General features: G+C 39.4%; 1 protein-coding gene across 5 annotated transcripts in view; it reads right to left on the bottom strand.

Annotated features, from left to right (window-relative positions):
* PTPRG (protein tyrosine phosphatase receptor type G) overlaps positions 1-18,755 on the bottom strand; it is a 634,931-nt gene that overhangs the window by 365,436 nt on the left and 250,740 nt on the right. The window lies entirely within an intron of this gene.

The raw sequence follows: 18,755 nt of genomic DNA on the forward strand, positions 1-18,755 counted from the left end.
ACACCATGAAAATACACAGAGGGAGAAAGAGGTAATAATGGTAAACTATTTGTTTAAATTTAATAAAAACCTCTGTGGGGACAGGAGCAGCTGGGAAGCATTGCAGACGTATATACAGGTACACTTCTGGAGGGGACATTTCAAAATGCTTCAAATGCTTAAGAAATCATTCATAATGCATCGTGATTCTATATCTGTTCCTAGAATCGCTCTGATTAAAAATTTTGTACACCATTCCCCTTTTCATAAAAAAGATCAATTCCACTCAATCATTATTGGACTCTACTATTCAGAAAGTATCATTCCTATATAAAATAACATGACCGAATACATGCAAACTGATTTGTTGAACCTTTTCACAAGCTTCTAAAAAGATAAAAAAATAGACACTCAGAATAAAATTGCAGACCCCTTCAGACCCACAACAGACCAATCACGAGAGATCTGCAGTAGGCAAGAACAGGGAAAGGCAAGTGATTCTCCTTGCAGGGGCTGCTGGATGTGTGGTGGCTGGAAAGATAGACTGGGGAGTGTGGAAACTGTATCGCCTGAGTAGCTCTTTGTTCAGCATGACCTGAGCAGAGCCGGCTAGAGCCAGGGGTCAAGCTAGATGGCTCAGGAGGCCCCTTCTGACTCGCTCCGTTTCTATATTCTATGTTCTGTGTGACTGTCTCTAACCCGTAAGTTCAAGGAAAATGCCACACACTGTTGAACAGCTTGCTGTATCATGTGAACCCAGCCAATGCACGTGTTGTTCTTTTAAGCTGAAAGCATAGGGCGGTGCGGTACGATGGTTAGTGTTGGACTGGGGACCCTATTAAGCCAAGAAGCCCACTGGGTGATGCTGGACCAGGCATGGACTTTCAGCCTAACCTATCACAGGGCTGCTTTTGTGAGGATAAAATGGCGTGGAGGACTATGAAAGCTGCCTTGATTTCCTCACAAGAAGAAAGTTAAGATATAAATGCAACACTATGATAATGCTGATGATCGTGATGATGATGACAGGGCATCCTGGTGGTGCTAAGAAATGTTTCCACGGTGCCTACATTGCCTACCTCGGGGCTAAACACCCTATGATCTAAACAGTTAAAACATGAATCTAATCTTTGCTTTCTACAGAACCAATTTAGAACAAAACACTTAAGTGCTCACCATTTCTTTTGCAAAAATGGGATAAAGGCTTCGATAGGAAAGTAGGTTCTGATAAGCTGTCTCAGTTTGCCTGTAAAAAGTCAGCATTGCACCAAGATTCTGTGGAGCATGTCCCTGCCTACTGTAAGAATAGATTTGTTTGCATGACATGCCTTAGCAGTGGATTTTTGAATGAATAGAAATCAAGGTCTTTAACTATCAAATGATGCAAGAAGAACCAAAAACAGTTCTACCTCTTCTAAGGTGAAGGTGGTGAAACCAAAGTACTGTTTGCATATTATGCAAATACAGCCTTGTTTGCATATTTGCAAATTAATGTGAGTTTGCATATTAATACAATTACAAAGTTATTTGCATAGTAATACAGCACTTATTAATACAATTTTAAATTTGCCCTTTCTCTAACACAGAGGTTGCTGTTTTTAAGAAAATCTGGGGATGAGGGGCAAACTGTGCCAACATCCCAGAGATGGGATGGCTTAGTACCAGCCAGCTGGCAATCCTATAAAAGTCATCTACTTAAGCTGACTAATCCCTTCTGCAAAAAGAAGCAAAGAAGCAAAATAGCAAACTGATGGGAGGTTAAAGTGCATTTTAATCTAAAGCAAGAAGAAAAAACTCCCAGAAACATACAATGAAATATATTAAACATCCTGTGAGACACTGTCAGGATAGTCTCAAAAATATTCTTTTTCTTGTAAATATACTGTGACATGGTGTGTGTTTGCTGTATTTTTCCTTTTCTTAGGGGGATCACTTCAATATGCTTGCTTGCTTGCTTTTGCATTCATATGCCCCCCTAATCCTAATGGAGTCTCTTATATGACTTTTAACACTTCATATTTTATCGCACTACAGTGTCAGAGAGTTCCACAAATACAAACTGGCTGTTTCCTCTTCCAGAAATACTGTGGGTGTCAGAAAAAAACGATTGGTAATAAGTGAATGTAAGCTACATCATTCATTTCTTCTCAACACTGAAAGGGTCAGAGAATGATGAAAAGTCACACAGATGTGAGAAACAAAGAATATGTATTTATAACACGACAGAGAGATGACATGGAGCCAGAATATTTTAAGGATTTTTTCCTGTATGAAAAATGGCATCATCTGAAATAAAAAGTTCAACTTTGGTAGGACATTTGTTTTAATAGTGGAAATTCTTTCCAGCCAAGACAATTTTTTTTAAATTTAGACCATCCTTTTTTGGGTCATTGTCCACATTATTTTATAACTGTCTTGAAATAGTGTATTATTAGTCTAGCCACATTTATTCCCAGTTAGTTTACTGGAATTGAAGTTATTTCACATCCTGTGTTTTTAAAATATTCTATTCATGTTGCTTTGCTATAAATTTTAAATAATTAATATTATGCCAGTCTCCTTTTTACTGTTTTTGTCGCTTGTGTTGTGAGCAAAGTTTTCCCCCTTCACACATTCAAATCCACAGACCTTTCTTTGCAAAAAGGTTTTTATTCATCAGAGTGTTTTCTAGAAGCACAATCAGGCAGAATGGATGTCTGGCCGTGCACAGGGTGGTTTGTTGGGCCCAATCTAGTGTTTACTTCTAGGGACTCTCCTTCTGACTATGTTTGGGGCGCATCCTTTTGAGGCCTTTTCGAAAGCAGCATGCCTCCTCGCTGCCTGCTGACCCGCTGATTGGGTAGCCCTCTTCTCCTGACACTTCATTTGCCTCTAAGAAACTCCTCCGTTCTGAGCCCCCTCCTGATCGCTGTACATCTTAGTTATTTTCTCAGGGGTTGCCAGAACATCTGGGCATCCCCACTACTGTCATCTCAACATCGGGAACTGGCCCACATTCTGAGCCCCCACCATTCCGCCTCCTTCCACTTCCAGATCAGTGCCACCTGGGAATGTATTCCAAGAGCAACGTCCCCTCTCAATCCCAACAGTTTGCTTGGTCTTTTCTTTGCTATAGCCTTCTGTGGGCCTTTTATAGGGTCAAAAAGTGATATACAAATATTTTTTTGCACAACATGTTTCTGGCATATGGCAAATTAAAGAAATGCCTCCAGACAGTAGTTAGTAAAGTGCAAAAATAGTTGATAAATTGTTAGCACCATTATGGCAGCTGAACAATACAAGTAGTTAAATAACAAAGGTATATAAAAGAAGTTAGGCTGCTAAAGATTTATGCAGGCTAGTAACCTTGGTGCATTTTGTCTCTAGAGCTGCACCATTTCCCTTCTAAACACTAAAAAGAGTTTTACTCAAGGTAATATTAAGAAGCAAATAACTAGGAATGCCATAACATATTATGTGGTGCCTTGCTTGTTGACTGTTCAGGGGTATAAACAGCTTATATCTCTTGTATTGGTTGCCTATAATAATAATAATAATAAAAAAAGAAAACAAAAAATTCCTACTGTTTTCTATACTCAGAAATCACATTTTAAAAACAATTATCCAGAAACATGTGGCAATTTCCTCCTTTAACATTGCCATGTTTATCCCTAATAACTTGTTTTCTAGACAGCATTGTTAATATGGAAACAAACTGTTCTAACATACCTTAATATCTGTTTGGTATCTTATTTACTACTTGGTGATGTTTTAATTGGTCTTAATAAGGCTACTGGCCCTAGTATGGAGATAGCTGTCATCTACTTCAGTTTAAATAGTCTCCACAATATTTTGTGATATATTAATAGTCCTCATATTTTTCAAACCTAGGACACATCCTTACTGCATTCATTTTAGGGCCTTTTTAATTTCCTATCTTATATTCATATAGTGGTGGTGGTGCTGTTGTGCTCCCAACTCACCAGATGAAGGCAAAGTTTTGTAGACAAGGCAATGGAAGCACAACAAATAATATGTTAATAAGTTTTATAAATTTCCCTTAAGGCAACATGGATTTAACATGATCTACCAATAGTTCAGCATGTGCTTATCTCAGAAGACTGTGTCAAACATGCTTATATGAGACTGGTCAACCAAAGAAAGGTGCAAATTATCAGCCACTGTGCTTTGTTATCTGAAGTTAATCTATAATATGGAAACAAAGAACACCCATGCATCTGATTTTGAAGTAGTCTGAATGTAGCTATACTGTTGCCCTGATGCCATGTCCATCCACTTTGTACCCTGCAGATCCTATGGGCTCCAATCCCTGTTGTCAACCAGCCAGCATAGGATGATGGGAGTGGTATTCCAGTATATCTGGAAGGCACCAAATTAGGAAAAGATGTTCTAATCATTCCCAAACTGCCTTGAACGTCCAGCTGAAGCACAGGCAGTATAGCGATCTTCTGGCAGATGTCCTACTTCCATTCTTCAAAGATTAACAGCATTAACTTCATCATTCTTGCATACTTGCTTCCTACAAATTTCTCTTGGTCAGCCCTTGTTCTTTTGGGAGGAAGGTAGACTCACATCTTGGGTACTGTCTTCTGCCGGGTACCTGCCAATTGCATCTCACAAGGCAGTGGGTCACAGAACAGAATATGCAATGATGAATGTATTAAAAATCCTTGAAATCTTCCAAATCATCATGTTGTTTACATATATGTATCCTTGGTTTTTCAGTGCACACATGTCTGAGTGACTGGAATGGACCCAGTTCATTCATTTTATCTAGTATATATACACTCAATTCTGTGAGGTAGTTTAGGCAGAGTCAGGGGCTGAACCAAAGTCACCCAGGGACCTTCATGACCAAGTGGAGACTAGAACCTGGATCTCCCAGCTTCCAAGCCAACACTCTAATCACCATACTGCGCCATGCTGGTTGAACTCAAACAAGCTACTTCCGCATAGTGATGGGGCAGAGTTGTTCCCCTGACCCTGGAAACACAGTTCCAAACATGACAGAAGCATTGCTTGAGAGGTCTAAGGACCTGGCACTTTTCCAAATGCTCTCTGTCCAAGTCCTGCCAAGATGGTCCTGGAGATACACCCCATCTTTACATATGCATGTATTGGCAAGCAAGGACATTTTAGAAACATTTCATCATGCACTTCTCTCTGCAGATGCCTGTGTAAACAACATCTATCTTTGGAAGGACGGATTCACTTCTTGAGCACTGTTTGCAGCTAATTAATATCCACATCATGTTGATCCATGAAGGTCTGAAGCACCACCATCCAGGCACATGGATTAGGCTCAAACTTGCTTTCACACAACATTTGGCCTCACCCAGAAATGGTATTTGTCTCCAGTGCCTGCAGCATAGAAAGCAGGGATCAAAGTACATGATTTTTGTTAATCCTTTTGCAATGTTCTTGGACTATGAAAAGTTTCTCCTCTTGTCCTCTGTTGCTAAGCACTTTGATCAAAAGTTATGCCATTTGACAAAAAATAAAATAAAGCAGAGGAACTAAATAGAAAAATGGAATCAATGTACTCTTTGAGAAGCCTTTTCCTGCAACAAGAACTAAGAGTAATGTAACTGATGGAATACAGGATATGCCTAAAATTCAGGACCAACTTACATGCTGCTAATCATCATCATCATCATCATCATCATCATCATCATCCATCTATGCCATGAGTTTCTCCCTCTTTCAAGGAACCAAGTCAATTCTCCTCTTCTCTCTTTTATCCCAACCCCAGCCTGTCACGCAGGTTAGGCTAAGCAGGAGTGATTGGCCCAAAGTCACCCAGTGAACTTCATTGCTCAGTGAAGACTAGAACCTGGATCTCCTGAATCGCAGTTCAACAGTCTAACCAAATTTCAGGCACTGAGAGCCAGAACAAAATATCCTTTATGGATCCGTGTCTTCCATGGGAAGATGGGAAAAATCAGTTTACCCAAGACAAGAAAAAGAGAACTTGGGAACCAGTTGTTCAGCAGTGTTGTCTGCTTCCTGCATGCACTGTTGAACGCAGAGGGTTTGATTCTAATTTTCTGTGATGCATTTCCCAATAATCCATGGCTGTGAACTGTGAGCACTGACAGGAAGAAGTGTTGTATTTCACAACCCGACTGGAGAAGACAGTTTTAAGATCATTTATTTAATTATGCAAATGCAGCTCTTGTGACAACCAGAAGCAGGCTCAAAGTGAAAATCCTGTGCTCAATAATAAAGTTCATACCCAGCTGAAGATTCATGACCTACTGCATCAGCTCTGACTGCCAAGATATCATTTTAACTTTGGTAGCAGCAGTGCAGAGTTAAGAGTTGAGGTTCCACTTGAAAAGTCAAGCCACTGTTTTTAGTATGGGATTTGAACACAAGTGATCTTTATGGATATGTCTTCAGTATGGAAAGACTGATGAGCAAGAGATGAAAATAATGTCTAATTTCGTTTTGTTCAAGTCCCCATTCTTTTATCTTTGTGTAGATGGTCAGAGGCAGCATTTTCCTCAGATGAGATGGTAACCAAGTTAGGAACGTTAGAAAGGATCCTACAGCTGCTCAGCCAACATATTTGTCTCCAAAACGCATGAGAAATGTAGCTACAGATGAGCAGAACCAGCCACAACTTGTCACAATACAAAGGAACAAGACAGCAGTGGCAGTATTTTAACTGAGCTTATTTATTCAGCATATTTTTGTGTTCTGTATCCAGGACTATCTTAGCCATTATTTGCTTCCTTTTCTATTGCTTCACACTCACTAGACAGTCATAAAAATACTGTAATTAAAGGATAGCTATACAAATAGACACCCCGAGCACTGCAGAGAGACATTCCAAAACGCTTCAATTAAAAAAAAATTCATTCATAATGCATTGTGATTCTATATCTGTTCCTAGAATCTCTCTGATTAAAAATTTTGTACACCCTTCCCCTTTTCATAAAAAAGAACAATTCAGCTCAATCATTATTGGACTCTATTATTCAGAAAGTATCATTCCTATATAAAATAACATGACTGAATACATGCAGACTGATTTGTCAAACCTTTTCACAAGCTTCTAAAAAAGATAAAGAAATAGACACTCAGAATAAAATTACAATAGTCTAACAGCGGTTGAGTCTGAATGTCCAAGCTCAACTAACATTCCACACATTCCATTCAAGGAACATGTCCTGACAATGTCAAAATGGAATTAGGATTTGTTTGGCTCAGGGCAGAAAGATCCCGCTGTGTTCTCATTCCAAAACTACAGCAAAATAAGTAGTAGCTTTTCAGTCAGGCACTTCCCTGCCTTGGCTCTCCCCAACCTGGTGTCCTCCAGATGTTTTGAAATCCAGTTCCCATAGTGTGAGTAGTCATAGATGGGACTGATGGGAGCTGAGGTCCCAAACATCTAGAAAATACTAGGTTGGGGAAGGTTGATCTAATTATTCCTATCTGGGTTTCATGATTAAACAGAATGGCTGTATTTGGACTGTAAGGAAAGCAAGAGCAGCTAAACATACCAGAGTCTCTCTGTCCATGGTTTGTTTAACATCCCATCCGAAATGGGAATTCTGGTTTGTTTCTCTCTAACAAGGCAGAATTGCACCAAGGTAAAGCCACACCAGAATAATGGAGCAGTGTGCAGTAGCATACCTGCCCATTCAAAATAAATATAAATGACTTACCATGATGAACAAAGGTGGGTAAACAGGAAAATTAGCTACCAATAGCCTGAAAGTTGGAAGAGCCATATCCCATGGAGTTGATGGCTCCTACACTCCTATGAGTAACAAGCTAATACTTGCTTAAAAGACAGGAATTAAAGTGAGACAATCAACTGCTGGTTGATTAGAATATGTGACTATGTGAAGAGTCCCAGAGTCAGCACCATCTTATAAACACAACTTGCAAATACTTACAAAATATACAGAATATGACAGAAGGATATGAGCAAGATTCTGGGTCTGTACCACCCTGACTTTTGAATCATAGGTGGGCAAAGGAAAGCTAAAGCCCTGGCTCCATCTCATATCTATGCCTTGCAGACCCCTTTTTGAAAAACAGATCTAACCAACCTCCTTTTCTTGAACCTCAGAGCCCAGCTGTCAGAGTCATGTACCCAAGTAAGCGCAGAAGCCACGTTTAAGGCTGCCAATCCTCCATTCAAGTCACATAAATCACCTTGATTCAAGCTTGAAGGTACTGGCATGCTCTTGACCTTGATTAATGGTTTAGCAAAATTGTACTTCTTAGTATCAATGGCATGAGGGAGTAGGGGGGAAAAGGATATAAAGTCCTTATCTATGGTAGCCTTTCCAACATATCTGACGATGAAAGGATGTGAAACCTGTGACTCCTTGCTATGCAGACCCTGCTTTCATTCTGAATGCACCACTGGCAAGTCTTTTTCAAATAAAGATCCCTTCTGCCCAAACATATGAAACTGCAAGACCCTAGGACATCTTGCTACCCACCTCCCCACAACGCCAGTGCCCATTTGGAATGTTTGTCACTTAAACATTCGATTTTATTCCAAGGTACCAGAACGATAATAGACTTGATTCTAATTGGATTGTCTGCAATGAGCCAATTTAAGTGCTAAATGCTGCAAATTATTCAGCATGACATAGCAACGCAATGATCTGAACCACTGCAGGGCAGAAGCCTTGTTGAAAGCTTGAAACATAATAAGGTGATGCACATCTTTCTTTGGCATGGGTCCACTAACCCAAATGCATTTTGAAGTAACAGCTGCAAGATGCCCATGAAGCATTAGGTAATATTCTGGAATGCAACCACTGGCAAGCAACACACCTGATTAAAAGATAAATGCAGCACCTTACAGTTCCATGTTGTTGCCTTTATTGGCTTAAAGGGGCTAACATATAACTAATTTATGGATTCCATGGATTTGGGGCATGCATGATAAAGGTATCATTATGTTATAATGAAGAGGGGTTTTTTTTCTTTTTGTTTGCTTTCTGTTCTTAGCAGCCTTTATTCACCAAGCACTAGTCCTTTGCTAAGCCCATTCACAGTAACAGGCATACAGATTATACAGCAACGAAAGGGAAAGGGAAAGAGAAAGAGAAAATTGCACACAGAACAGCTTCAAAGCAATGATCACGTAAGTATCAAGGTTTTTTATCCCTATACGATTTGGTTCATTTGACCAAAGCAACCACATTATAAAAATGTGATTTTTTTAAAGTTAAATCCAAAGAAAGCAACCCACTCTTGTAAACATGCTTCTTTCTGTACATGGACCAGCTATACTGTGTGAACTTGCAACCTCCCCAGCTTTGTAATAATGGGAAATACCCTGACATGATTATGCCATATGCACAATGATGTCTGATAACTTACACAGAACTCTATACAAAAGGTATGTGGGATTATGTGCTTAAGGTCAATATGCCTTTGAAAATGATCTAGAAGCTTCAGTGAGTCCCAGATAGTGTACCAGCAAGATTGCTGACTAGGACTGGTGGGTACAATTATGACAGCATTCTGTAATCTGCACTGGCTGCCAATGTTTCTATGGACTAAATTTGGTGTTGGTATTAACATTTAAGACCATAACTGGCTTGGAGCCATGTTAGATCTTATATTCTGTTTTACTGTCCTTGTATCTCATGGTTTTACCCCTGTTGTGTGTAACCACATAAGGATATCAACCTCTCTATATTTGCAAACAAAGCAAGTTCATATATTGTGTAGCGCTTACTCAAATAGCACAGGATACATCCAGAACATTCTAATAAACAGCTGTGCTGGTTACACAGCATTTTGGCAGGAGCTTCTGTTAAAGATCCTCCATGGTTGCACAATGTACCGTTACAAGCGATTTGCACCCAGCAGTAACCTAAGGTTTTCTAAAAGCTTGGGTTGCTACAACTCAGCCAGCATGCTTGTGTGTGTAGCTTTACTGCTCCTGCTTAACAATTCATACCATCAGGACTGACAAGGGCACAGTTCTAAGGATGATGTTATTGCTGTTCAGAAGCCTGTGTACCTGGAGGTTTCCAAGGCTTTTCCAAGACTTCCTGTTTGGCTGAGGACAGCAGGGTAGACAGGGCCAATCTTTGCCTTCCTGTCTATTAATTGCCTTTATTTTTGCTAGATGCTTTGAAGGGGGAGTTTGGAGGAAGGACAGAATAAAACATATCCTAGTCTCAGTGATGTTCTCTTCACTAAATGGACTACCCCTTTTCTCCGTCTCCAATGTATTATTTTTTTGGAGTGGCCTTTAGAAGGCCACAAGTTGTGTAACCCTGGTTTTTAGGAAAGTGGGAGGTCAGCCTCTGTTGATTCTATAAGCCTGCCCCTCAAGATTCTTTGCTTATGGTTTATTTAATTTATTTATTATAATTCTACACCATCCAATAGCTGATGGTCTTTTACATCCTTTTGAAAAGAACAGTGGTGTGATGGCATGTGTTAGTAGTTAACTGGAGAGTTCTATCTTCTGCACCTTTCAGTGGAGAACCTGTATTTTTAGACATTGTGTTCTGGATAGAAAATTAGTTCATTTCATTGTCTAACATAGTTTAAAATAATCAGTTAGCTCTGGTATAAGAAAGTTGGTACGGTGGTTAGTCTTGTAGTGGGAATGAAGGCCATCAAAATATCCTGTCCTTGGCAGTCCTGCTCAGCATTTGTAAACTCAAGAGTGTGGCTTCCTTTATGAAACTGATCCATTTCATAGTTGGCCTTCCTCTTCTTCTGCCTTCAACTTTCTCTTCTCTAGTGGGTCTTACCTTTACATATTATGCATGAAGTATGGTAGCTTTAATTTAATCACTTTTGCTTCCAGGGAAAGTTCTGGGCTGATATGATCTAGGACCCACTTATTGCCATAAGTCAGAGAGGACCTGAGAACATGTAACAACAACAACTAAATCATACCTGTCCATGTGCTGACAGTCTGAAACGACTCTAAAAGCTTAGTCAGACAGGATACCTTTGTGGAAGCCTCATTTTTTCTTTTTTATTAGGGCTTGTCCCTCCATATGTTTCTGACATTATCTTTAATATTGGTTTCCACCCATTTACCTTGGACAGATGTTAAGCTAACTAGCCTGCAATTTCTCAGATCCCCTTAGAAACTGGTGTTTCATTGGCCATTTTATCCCACCGAGGAAAAAAGGCGGGATATAAATGTAACAACAAAGAGTGCAGTTTCTATTTACCAAGCGGCTTCTATTCTCCCCAAACCACATGACTTTCATATGTGAAAACTCATGAAAAGAATACAGTCCTGGAAAAATGAACAAGGCTTGAGGTTCAGGTTCCTAGTTTCAAAATAACTAACATCACATTCTTATATCCTTCAGAAATACTTTACACATCAGAATGCAGGACAGCCAAAATGAAGAAGAACCCTGCCCTAATGGGTAAGAGTGATGGTTTCCTGTTTATTTTTATGTTAGTAATGCAGATGTGCTTCTTCCTTTAAATGGATTATTTGCAGGATCAATATTAAAGCTGTTTGTCAGACGAAGGCTTTTCTTCCCAAGAGAAAGATGAGTCAGAGTCACAGTTAGAACACAATAGTTATTACCTGTGAATTCTACTCAGGACAAATGTACCCAGAAGGTAAATCATCCTGGGTTTTTTTGTCTCAAGCAATCATAGTTTACAAGGAACATGCCAAAAGAGCTACATTGCTTACAATGCCCATATTATTTGGTAGCCATCTTATCCTCTTTTTCAATGCATAGAAGAAGAATCAAAGCAGGAGACAAGGGGATTAGAACAATTAATTATTTGGCAGCCTGCCTCAATAGAAGTTCAATATTCTTCATCTGGTGATTACATGAAATGGTGTATACATTTTTTCCTCTCTTTTATAGCTTGGCAACCATGGAGGATAAAAGGCTGTCAATCCCCTGTTTTCAGTGATCATAAAAGGAGCATCAACACAGTTAAGACCTATGGCTGAAAATAATAAAGTTGTAAATTGTTGAAGTGGAGGATGTCAGTGGTCGTTCAAGGCTATTACTCTGCTTCTGACAGGTTGAGTATTTGTAATTGACACTTCCACATTTTCATACATTACCAGAAGCAATAAAACTGTGTGTGCAATATTTGTTTCCCACATTTTGGCATCTGTAGAGGATAACACTCAAGTTAGGAACAAATATTAAGAAGTATTCAGAAATTAGCTAAGCTTTTATAATTACCACCTCAAAAAAGTGCAGGGAGGAGATTTGGTGACAATGTGATGTAATTTTTGTGAGTATGTTGCTAATATGAGCACCTTCTAACACCCCAACATGTCATCAAGAGTAGTCATCCCACACATGGTGGTATTATTATTATTATTATTATTATTATTATTATTATTAGAACATTTCTATGCCGCCCCTTGCCGAAGCCTCGGGGCGGCTTACAACACAATACAATACAATACAATACAAAAATAACAATATAAAATTAATAATATAAAATAAATAAAAAATATAAACGATATAAAAGAAGTTAGAAAAGCTATAAAAGAAAAGAAAAGGTACGTTGGGCTGCAACTGCCATTATCTGCTGTCAGCGCTGTGTGCCCTGGTCAGGATTAGTGGGAATGATAGTCCAGCACAACTGGAGGGTGCCAGGCAGGGGAAGGCTGATCTATGTGTATTAAGAACCATATAATGGTCTGGGATGTTACCCACTACCAGCTGATTTTTCCCTCCTCAACTAAAAATTGTAACTGTGGCTTTACACAAATGTAAATTTACAGTTTGCTGAGCTCTCTTAGTTTTTTTTTTATAGTTGATAAAATGGAATTGTGTGACTGACTGCCAGTTTCTTATTCCTTTCTTGTAGGGATTTTTCCTCTTATTATATGGCAGAGAATCTAGTGCTTTCTGTATAACGCTTACACCTTTTCTGCAACATGGGATCTGGTCACTGTTGGTTTAAAATCAAACATAAAAGGACCTGTTAATGATTACAGCAAGTCAAGTCAGAGCCCTAAACAGTAGCATTTTACCTGCCCTGAACAGAGTGCTTCTCTGGGGCCTCTATAGAGTAAGATACTGAGAAAAAGAGCATGTAAAAAGAGTCAGAAGCACAGAGTAGGAAGGCAGGGTGTTCCCAGAAGTGACAGCATTTCATTTTTGAAATGTAAACAATATCTTCTGGAGTATGACATGACCGCTTTCTGTGCAAGGGTTTCTGTCTCTTTGGCTCAACCCAGTCTTAAATCCAACCTGAGCAGGATACTGTAAAACTGCAGAGAGAAGGGCAGGCATTTGGAGCGAACGATGTACCCTGATGGAATTTTAGTAGCTGAGCCAGATTGGAGCTCTAAAGCAGGCACAATAAATCCCTCCTCTGTAACTCTCTGTTTCCTGCAGCATCAGTTATCCAACTCAACAGCAGGAAGAGCACTCTGGCACCAAAACAAACAAAGCAGCCTGGAAATAAATAACAGCTCTGTGGAACTGCAAAATCCCCAACTCTGAATTGCCTAGAAGCTATCTCACACTGCTGAGAGAAGTGTGTGCACCACTCCTTCCACCACAGCAGGGAACCCCAAAGCATTCAATGTTGTGGTCCCTCAGCACTGCCACAGCAACAGGCCACACAGTCATGAACTTATTCGGAACAGCCACCACCAACAGGGGACAGCTGCTTTGCTGAGATGTACTGCCACAATTTTCAGTTCCCCCAAGCTTGCAAACTTTGCAACCAGCTGAGCTTTATAGAGTCAAACTACAGGTTCAGTGGCAGATTGGGCCTCAGAATGCAGAGTTATACCAAAGGTGTGAGGAACAGTCTTCAGCAAAGATGTGATAAATGGAGGAGCACGCATACTGAACCCTGCCCATGTCCTTGCTGTTTCCTACTAACTCCCCCCCCCCAGCTGTTTTACAGTTGTTCTGTAGTGACCCATGTTTAAGACACTGGTACTGTTAATGTTTAGTTAATCTCTTATGACCATCCTTTTAAAAAGTCAGTTATAGTAATGGGATTTACTTACATGTAAGATGTACCAGAAAGAAGCAAGTACAAGCCCTGAAACATATACAAAGCTACTAGCACTACAGCTTTGGGAGGAGACGGTTTTTATAGGAAGTAGAGGGCAACAGGCATGCACCACTTCAGCAATTCACTGCACGCAAAGGATTATGGAACTTGTACTCTAAATCATCTTGAGAGCCTCAGGTTGACTGCATGACAGGAGAACTGCACTGTGTTCACTTGCCACGCTCCCTTGATCCACACACAGTCCCACTGAATGCGCAGGAAGGTATGAGTGAAAAGGGCTTAAGTCAGATGTTAGCAATCTACTTCTAACCCAAATATTTTAAACCATGACTCCCATAATTTTCTTTACCATTGAGCAGGCTGGCTGGAGGTGATGGGAATTGTAGTCCAAAGCATCTGGAAGACACTAGGTAGCCCTGGCTTAAGAAGTAGGTCAAATGTTTTATGTTCAATCAAGTGAACATAAGTATCAAGATCAAGTATCAAGTATCAAGATATTTTGAAACGAAGAGCTTTAGCTATATACAAAATATATACATACATCTCATTAAGGTCATTATCACAATTATAAAAAGTCTATCTTAAGACCTCTCTCTCTCTCTCTCTCTCTTTCTCTCTCTCTCCCTCGTGTGTGCATTCATGCATGCATGCAATGGTGGCCATCTTTTTCCAGCTACCCTGGAAACAAATCTAAGATGATAGTTAGAAACCACTTAGCTTCAGAGTGGGCAATTTTTATTCATTCTGTTACTATCTTAAAACAAAACCTAATGTCCAAAGTAAATTACAATGAAAGATAGGAAGGAAAAATGTGAATGCAGTTTCCTAAACTGAAAAGAGACTACTATAAAACATTTAACATTTCATGCCTGGCCCTTTCATATGAGAATGCCAATTTTTAAAGGTGCATAGTGTCTTTTTTAAAAAAAAATTCCAGGGCAAGGAAAGAAGGGGGATCTCACAGAATGGTTATTTGGTATGGGTTGGCTCAAACTTTGCGTAGCCCAAGTTACAGCAGACAGGAAATTACATCAAGAAAAGAGCAGAAAACAAAGGGATCAGAGACACAGCCACAGATTTCAAGCTAGTGTGATTACTTTTTAGCATTAGGATTGAAGACTTAATTGATTTAGATCCATGTGCATGGAAGAGCAGTACCATGGAGAGATATTCGATTGCTCTCATGGCCCATTGTACTGACAGGCCCTTAGCTAGTTTCACATTAAGCAAATAAACGATTTGTGAACTTAAGTAAGCAGCATAAGTTCAGATCAGTAAGCAAAAGCTAATTCTAAAATATGTCATCTACTGTGGTACATGAATTCTTAATTAAATTTTAATTTAAAAACCAAAAGCTAGCAAAAAACTGTATACAACACGTCAATTTGCCTGTCAGATGAATATTGTTTTAAACAAAGAAAATTAAATATTTATAATTATTTCCTCCATAGCCATAATAATGCTTAACTAAAATCACTACCAACAAAGCAGTTAGTGTTGTTAATGCAGGAATTGAAATTCTCTATATATTCTGCCTTGAGTCCCAGTTGCTCTCTGGAATTACCCAGATGGCCACGCCCTCATCATTTGGTGGTTTTGCAGCTCTTACGCTATTCCCTCCACCATCACCATAGTTCTAGTTTGAAATGCTTCTCCTAAGGATTGATTACTTCCACTTAAGTTACTGGTAATATGTCAGTATTTGCAGTTTTGATCCAATCCTTTTTGCTTCTTGCCTGCCCTTTTGTATGGAACATGGTCCATGAGAACTTCTCTGAAATGGAATTCACCCCTTAGATTGAAAGGTTCCCCTGCCCCCTGTTATACCCGGAGAGAAGCTGCAGCTCACTCAGTCTGAAGAAGGTCCCAGGTACAATCCTCTCCTGCCCAAAACTATGGGAAGGTGGTGCTGCTCAGCATCAACACTACAGGGCTACATGGATCAAGAGACTCTGGCAGTGTGGTTTCATTGTTAGGCAAGATGATCTAATACATGACGATCATTATGAATTCAATTTATGCTTCATTTAATTTCTTCTACTTTACAAAGTTAAGAGTTTCTCCAAATTTAATTGCAATCTATGGATAGAGGGCCTATTTGTATTTATGGGCAAAGAAACATGGCCTATGAACACAGAGCAAGGCGACTAATGCAAGAGATTTCACCCTTATGAAACATGGCAATACAAAAATGTGAAGTACATTGGTAGGTAGGAATAAAGCTGCTTGAGTTGAAAGCCAAGACAACAGTCTACAGGGCAGAAGTGAAGGGCAGCAAGCAAGCCATGTTGGAGTAGGGAGTCCTGTGTTTTGCACATAAACATCAGTCATTCTTTAGAGCTTGTAAAAAGTTTTGACAAGAAAGAAAGAAAGAAAGAAAGAAAGAAAGAAAGAAAGAAAGAAAGAAAGATTTTCTACTTGTTAAGTATTTTAGTTTTAATTTACTTGTCGTATCAGTTTTTAAGGTTCTCCTTGTTAAGTTGCATGTTCTTCCTTTTAATGGCCTGTGGCTTAATACAATAAACCTCCTCCTCCTCCTCCTACTACTACTAAAAACAAAGTTTACATTAACTTGATTCCATTGGTTCAGTTCTTCATCCCACCAATCAGAACAAGCAGCAGATTTAATTGCATGCTCTGGTCCACAACTGTGATTTGAAGATTCAAGGCACATCGATATGGCTAACATTATTTTTACATCACTATCATTCATTTTTATGTAGATTAATGATAATAAATATGTGCCATTACCAACAGACTTTCCATTATGGTCCATTTAACCTCATAAAACATAATTGATTCCTATTTGCTCTATATCTGATTTGTGCTCAGGGCTAATTTCTGAACTGTGTCATGAAAAGGACAACTAAAGAAGCACTATCTCTCTCTGTAGGGCAGAGAGTCTTGATTTTAATTTCTACTGCCTTTTCAATCCATGTGTGAAGATAGGTTTCATCCTGGTTTGTTTTACCTAGCCACAATTAAGACAAACCACAGCTTTGTATTTGTGATTAAATTTGTATTTAATGAATTACTCTGCTTAGATGTCCTCCTGCTTTGGCAGAGTAAACATGCCAGGAGAGAGAGCACTGTAGCCCCGTGACTCTCTCTGGTCACATATGTATAAAGAGGGCAGCATCCTGTGTCCATGCTCCATGTGACCCAGAATCAAGGAAAATCTTTATAGGAAAGAGAACGCCTGAGTAGGGCTCTAGTTCATAAGCAAAGATAGTTTTCAATCGTCTCAACACAAAGGAAGAGAAGAGGGAGACACATGAACCTGCAATTTCCCACCTGATAGTTTCCCATTACATCTGACCTGAGCTATTACCCTGAGTTTATCAGTCTCATTCCTATCATTCCTATCCATATGGTAGGAATGGATAATGTGGTAGATTGTGAAAGCAGACTCTAAAACACATGTGCATATCTACTGCATACCACAGGAAGTGTGAGTAGGATCATTACTCAGTATAACCCTGTAACACTGGTTCAAGAAATTGCTTCTGATAAAATATGATGGGAAAATATATTATGCATTTGGATGCTGTAGTGTTGCTAAGGTCAGAGAAGTTTTTTTTCCTTTACCATGTTTGCCTGCCCATCTCATTAAAATCAACACTGAAGTTAACTTTAACCTCTTAGACCAAGAGAATCTGCTGTAGCAAAGAGATGATTTGTTTACACTAGCACCATATCGTTGTTTCCAGTGCTTCCCCTGTAATTTTTACTTCTTCTTACTACTTTTTTTTTCATGAGTGGAACTGGCTGGAGCCAAAGGTGAGACTAGATGGCCCAGGAGGTCCCTTCTGACTCACTCCGTTTCTGTGTTACCTCTTCCTATTATTATTATTATTATTATTATTATTATTATTATTATTATTATTTCATGTAGGGATACAAACTTAGAGTAAGCTATGTTCTATGACCCAGCACTTTGCTTTATTTTTATTCTTCTTCTTGGGTTTGAGTTGAGGACCAGAGACTGACACCAGGCAGCTGCTTGTAATATATGATTAAAGTGCACCAGTGAAGATATGTTTTCAACAACAGAACAAAACAAAGCAAAAGGCCTGTGAAAATGGCTCTGAAATAAATCTGCTTTCACCCATAGGACCATAAAGAATACATGGTAAAAGCAAACAACAAAGCAAAACAAGTTGGGCTGGCCAAGAGGTTAACACTGGCTCCAAGGAAGAGGACAGAGGCCATCTGCCTCTTTCTATTCCTGCTATGCATCCTCTTTGCAAAAGCGAAACACACACTCATAACTGAACCAAAATGGTTTCTTGGGTTGATGCACATCATTTAAACAGATCTGAGAGAAATAACACCATGAGCTTATTCGAGGTGGAAGGTTTGAAAACCCTGCATCTGGTTAAGAAAGCACTGCTGGCCAAGAGTTTTCAGCTAGTGGAAGGACAAGGGCCAGTACAGAAGCAGAGAGAAAACAGATGGCACCTTCTCCAAGTTATGACAGTTCCTATGTTTGTCAAATACTCCTGAAGTATAGGCAAAGAGAACTTGAACCAGATGTCACAAGAGCTATTTCCAGAAGCTAGCCTCACTGCCAACAGACATGAGTGAGACTAATCATTCTAACCTGACAACTTTACAATACTATGCCAGGAATTTGTGTAATCTGGATTGACAGATATGGAAAACGATAAAGGAAAAAATGGAATGTAATGATTTCCTGTTACTGAGTTCTAGCATCCTTCCTGAACAGGAGAAAACTAGGTCTCAAAAGCAAAAAGCTTTTGCTGGATGAAACATCAGTTTGCTGGCAATATAAAGTG

The sequence above is a fragment of the Varanus komodoensis genome, unplaced genomic scaffold, assembly GCF_004798865.1.
Source record: "Varanus komodoensis strain SLA01 unplaced genomic scaffold, ASM479886v1 scaffold6_4, whole genome shotgun sequence".
NCBI classification, from domain to species: Eukaryota; Metazoa; Chordata; class Lepidosauria; order Squamata; family Varanidae; genus Varanus; species Varanus komodoensis.